The following is a 5,902-nucleotide window of genomic DNA, read 5'->3' as shown; positions in this document are numbered from 1 at the left end:
TGTCTCCTGTTGCAAAGAAGTTTATTTGGTAAAGGTTAGGAGTTACACTTCCAGTGGATACATGGACAAATGTTTAGAATGCAGTTGTGAGTTATGCTGCTTTCATAGTGGAAGCAGGTTCTCCTCTAAGATCCATGACCTCACTTGCCCTAGGTATTTAGCTAGGACTCTAGTGCTAGGTGTGATGTCCTTCCTGTTCAGTGAGACTTAAATCCATGTATAGAGCTGTTGGTCACCACCAAGGTGTGTGCCACTATTGCACCTTGGGAGATACCTTTCCACACTGGTCATTGGTATGGTTCATAACCTTCCCAGTTGGGTAGGACTGTTGGTTACCTCCCTCCCTTGGTACCTTTTCCAGAACATTTCAGGACTATGAAAGTTCTCAGGGAGGAAGTGTTCAGTTCAGATCCAGCTTGGATTCTCCAGGTCCTATAATTGAAGTGCATGGCGTCTTCAGCAATAGAAACTTGTTTTCAATACCTGGGAGGCAGCCAAGGCAACAGCAATAGTTATATTGTTTTGGGAGCCTCTTAGACTCCCATGTGCAGCAATCAAAAACTGGGCTTTTGGGCTAGCGAGATGGCTCAGAAGGTAAGAGCATTGACTGCTCTTCTGAAGGCCCTGAGTTCAAATCCCAGCAACCACATGATGGCTCACAACCACCCATAAGAGACCTGACACCTTCTTCTGGCATGTCTGAAGACAGCTACAGTGTACTCATGTATAATAATAAATAAATCTTTGGGCTGGAGCGAGCAGGTTTGACCAGAGTGAGCGGAGTCGACTGGAGCAAGCAGAGGTCCTAAAAATTAAAATCCCAACAACTACATGAAGACTCACATGTACCATCTGTACAGCTACAATATACTCACATACATAAAATAAATAAATAAATCTTAAAAAAAAAAAAACCTAGGCTTTGCCAGGCAGTAGTGGTGCATGCCTTTAATCCCAGCACTTGGAAGGCAAAGGCAGGTCGATTTCTGAGTTCAAGGCCAGTCTGGTCTGCAGAGTGAGTTCCAGGACAGTCAGGGCTATACAGAGAAACCCTGTCTCAAAAAAAAAAAAAAATAACCTGGACTTTTTAATGGCTGGTACTGGGATTCTTAGTTTATGTCATTTGAGGGAGCATTATTATCCAAGGTGGCATAATTTAATTTAAACTAAATATGTATATGCATACACATACACTTATGTGCATTACATGTAATCTTAGGTAAATAAAAAAAAAATGGCAAAATGGGCTGGAGAGATGGCTCGGTGGTTAAGAGCACCGAGGTCCTAAGTTCAACTCCTAGCAACAACATGGTGGCTCACAACCATCTGTAATGAGATCAGATGCCCTCTTCTGCTGTATCTGAAGACACTGACGATGTACTCATATACATACAATAAATAAATCTAAAGAAAAAATAAATAAATAAAATAGGTTTAAAAAATTCACCTTTAATCCCAGCACTTGGGAGGCAGGTGGATCTTCATGAGTTCGAGGCCAGCCTGATCTACCAAATGAGTTCCAGGATTGCCAGAGCTACACAGAGAAACCGTGTCCAAAAAAAAAAAAAAAAAAAAAAAAAAAAGTGATGATGATGATGATGATATTTCTTCATGTTTATTTTTTCAATAATCTGTTGTGTCATTTTTCACTCTCCCCTTCCTGTCCTTCTGTCTGACCTTCCTCTGTACTGACCTCCCTCTGCTCTCTCAGATTAACTCAGTTTTTCTCATTTCCCCTTCGTATTATAACGTGTTGTTTCCCTCTCAGGAACTCCCTCATACCATGATCCCTTTCTACTTTCTTCATTTCTCTGGAGACTCCACGTTGTATACTCACATCTAAAGATGTAGTCCTATGAGTCACAGATAAAAGAAAACATGCAGTGTTTGTCTTTCTGTGTCTAGGTTACATCATTCAACCTAATTTTTTCTAGTCCTACCCATTTACTGAAATTTATAATTACTTAATATTCTTCACAGCAGTATGGTATTTATTATCTTTCCATACACTGAGGGGCACTAGGCTTTTTCCATTCTCTATCTATTGTGAATACAGTAGCAATGAATAAGGTTGGTCTTAGGTTCCATCATACAAAGATAATTAAAATGTCCTGTTTCCTCCTAGAACCTTTGTAAAACCTTGATTTTAAATGGATACATTCATTCTTTTTTTTTATTTATTTACGTTTTTATGACAGAGTTTTTCTGTATAGCCCTTGATGGCCTGGAACTCACTCTGTAGACCAGGCTGGCCTTGAACTCAGAAATCCACCTACCTCTGCCTCTCAAGTGCTGGGATTAAAGGCGTGTGCCACCACCACATGGCTGATACATTCGTTTCTTTTTTTTTCTTTTTCTTTTTAAAAAAAAATATGGAACGTTTCACGAATTTACGAGACATCCTTACACAGGGGCCATGCTAATCTTCTCTGTATCATTCCAATTTTAGTATATGGCTGCTGAAGCGAGCACAGATACATTTATTTCTTAAAAGAAAAATGAAGGGCCTAGAGAGATAGCTCAGCTGGTAAGAGCACTGACTGCTCTTGTGAATGTCCTGAGTTCAAATCCCAGCAACCACATGGTGGCTCACAAACCAGCTGTAATAAGATCTGACACCTTCTTCTGGCATGTCTGAAGACAGCTACAGTGTACTTATGTATAATAATAAAAAAAATCTTTGGACTAGAATAAGCAGAGGTCCTAAAAATTTAAATCCCAACAACCACATGAAAGCTCACAGGTATCAACTGTACAGCTACGGTATACTCATATACAAAAAATAAATAATTTTTTTAAAAAAAGAAAGAGAAATGAAGGGTGGCAAGAGGCTCAGTGGGTAGTTATTAATTTTATTAATTTCATAAATTTTATTATAAAGACCTTGCAAATAAACAAAAATATCACACATTGAAATTAACCAGACTTGGACTGGTGAGATGGCTCAGCGGGTAAGAGCACTGACTGCTCTTCCAAAGGTCCTGAGTTCAAATCCAAGCAACCACATGGTGGCTCACAATCACCAGGAATAAGATCTGACGACCTCTTGTAGTGCATCTGAAGACAGCTACAGTGTAATTATAATAATAAATAAATCTTAGGGCAGGAGCGAGCAAGGACTGAGCAAGTGGAGTCTACTGGAGCGAACTGGGCCAACCAGAGCGAATAGAGCTAACCAGAGCAAGCAGGGTTAACCAGAGGGAGCAGAGGTCCTAAAAGTCAATTCCCAACAACCAAATGAAGGCTCACAACTATCTGTATAGCTACAGTGTGTACTCATACGCATTAAATAAATAAATAAATCTTAATTTCTTAACAAAAAAGAAATTAACCATACTCAAAGTATATACAAATCAGTGACCTTCTATATAATGAAGATAAGCATTCAGAATAGAAGCTTCACACCCAAGTTTTCACTTTAAGGACTGAATGTATTTTATACACTTATCCAGTACCAAAAACAAAAATCCCATGAGAGAATTTGAAACAGAAAAACAATGAGGTTTATGTCCTCTGTCATAACTTATATATGGTAGTCACTAATTATTAACATTTGTCTAGCCATTATTCTTTTGCAATATAATTTGCAATAGCTACATTGTATTCCCAAATCTCCTTAGACCTTAAGGTATTTCAACCTGGAAACAGCTTGGGATTTCACATATTTTGATCAAGCTAAGATTGAATTATTTCATGGAGCCAGAATTGCTTGCTAAGTCAAAGTATGTGTCCATTTCAGGGCTTTTGAGAAATATTATTGTGATGATAGCTTTCAGGAAGATCATTATGAAGGGGAAATGTTCCAATTGTCCTTATTAATAACAATAATGTAGGTACCCACTAGAAGGCCCCAGGAGCGAAGGAGAAGATGGGTAAGGAAAAAATATGTACAACAGTGATAATCACATCTCATATTTCCCACATCAATGTCAACAACAATAGGCAAGTTATGGGGTCAACCCTGGTCCCCATCAGCAGATGAATGAAGAAAGAAAATGTGATACATTATACATGCACACACACATGCACACATCACACATTCACACATACACACATGCACACACACTGGAATTTTACTGGGCCATCTATGAAGTTTATTTTTTGTTGTTTTTGTTTTTGTTTTTGTTGTTTTTTGGAGACAGGGTTTCTCTGTATAGCCCTGGCTGTCTTGGAACTCATTTTGTAGACCAGGCTGGCCTCAAACTCAGAAGTCTGCCTGCCTCTGCCTTCCAAGTGCTGGGATTAAAGGCATGTGCCACCACCGCCCGGCTAACAGGTTCTTTATTTATTTATTTTATGTATATGAGTACACACTGTAGCTGTACAGATAGTTGTGAGCCTTCATGTGGTTGTTGGGAATTGACTTTTAGGACATCTGCTCGCTCTGGTCAACCCTGTTCGCTCTAGTGGGCCCCAGCTCTCTCCAGTTGGCCTGCTTACTCAGCCCCTGCTATCTCCAGCCCAAAGATTTATTTATTATTATACAGAAGTACACTGAAGCTGTCCTCAGATGCACCAGAAGAGGGAGTCAGATCTCATTACAGATGATTGTGAGCTACCATGTGGTTGCTGGGATTTGAACTCAGGACCTCTGAAAGAGCAGTTGGCACTCTTACCCTCTGAGCCATCTCACCAGCCCTGCCATCTTTGAAGTTTTATTCAGCCCCTGTGCAAAATTACTATGTGGCAATTAATTGTGGAGATACAGCAGTTAATCCAATATTTAAACAATAGAAACCCTGAGATAGGTAAGCTTATTATGTTTTTGTTTGGCATTCTGCCAGGAGGCAACCAGAACAAAACAATTCTGTCTCCAGATGCCTGTTCAGCATTGTTGCATTGCTGCTAATAGAGTTCTTGTATAAGAAGGCACACCTCTCATGATGGAATTAATTCACATTACTTCGCAGTCCACTCCCATTAGTGACTCCAGTACCTGTAGTACATTTCTGCCTACTTGCCACTGAGAGCATGTACAGAAATGACTTTCATCTTTGCTATTGTATTGTGTATTGTAAGAGTGAAATCAGTTTAGCTTTTTAAATGAAGACCACTTTCCTGCACATGATGACTGTGTCCTCACATGGAGGGAAGACAATACTGGATGCTGGAGGCATCACTCAGGAGACTACAGTGTGTTTATGAACCTACTGAGGGATGCTGCCCCCATGGACGCATCATCTAACTCACTGTAACTGTCTGGACAGTTACAACCATTTACAAAAGACACACCTTTTAAGAGTTAAGGACTAAACACACTACAAAATAAGCTGCAGAGTATGGATTTTTTGAGGGATTCCAAAGCCTCAAAGAAATGGAGAATGTGAACCCCATATAGCCTCACTTTGAGGGCCCCCTGAACCAGGTCATTAAAAGAGATGTGACTTACAAGTAAAGGACCAAGAGAGAAGTCTAGACTATAAAGGCCGAGGTATCATCAACCAAGGACCTGTAGAGAGTGCAGATTGGATTCCTCCTCATGAAAGAGATGTCACAAGACTCAGAACATCCTCAGGTCGCTTCTTTCCTCTTTTTTCTCCACAGCAGGGCTAGTTCACACTTTGGCTTTCAGATCCTGGGCTCCAGACTTCTGGGCAGAGTCCTGCCTAGAAAGAATGTGCCATCTTAGCAAAGACAAGTGCTTTGATTTGCAATCCAAAGCTCCTTGGCTTGCCTGTCAGGGTGAGGTGGGGAGCTGAGGCCAGGAGGAGATTTTCTTTCTGTCTTAACTCTGAAGAGTGAGGAGACTTTTGCTCTGAATTGCCTTTATGGTCAAGGTAGTGCTCTGACCTTAAAACTGCACAGCCTCAACCTTCCAGAACCCCATGCTCCTTCTAAATGCAGCCTACATACTTGTGTACACACACACACACACACACACACACACACACACACACACACA

General features: G+C 40.4%; 1 non-coding gene across 1 annotated transcript; it reads right to left on the bottom strand.

The window, feature by feature from the left end:
- Positions 1–2,366: 2,366 nt before the first annotated feature.
- On the bottom strand, positions 2,367–2,470 carry LOC116097205. Its single transcript, XR_004121267.1, has one exon. It is a non-coding gene; the product is annotated as a U6 spliceosomal RNA (small nuclear RNA).
- Between the last annotated feature and the right edge of the window lie 3,432 nt (positions 2,471–5,902).

This window comes from Mastomys coucha, unplaced genomic scaffold (genome assembly GCF_008632895.1).
Source record: "Mastomys coucha isolate ucsf_1 unplaced genomic scaffold, UCSF_Mcou_1 pScaffold18, whole genome shotgun sequence".
In the NCBI taxonomy this organism is placed as follows: domain Eukaryota; kingdom Metazoa; phylum Chordata; class Mammalia; order Rodentia; family Muridae; genus Mastomys; species Mastomys coucha.
Note: the sequence above shows the minus strand (reverse complement) of the source record. Positions and strands in the feature narration are given on the sequence as shown.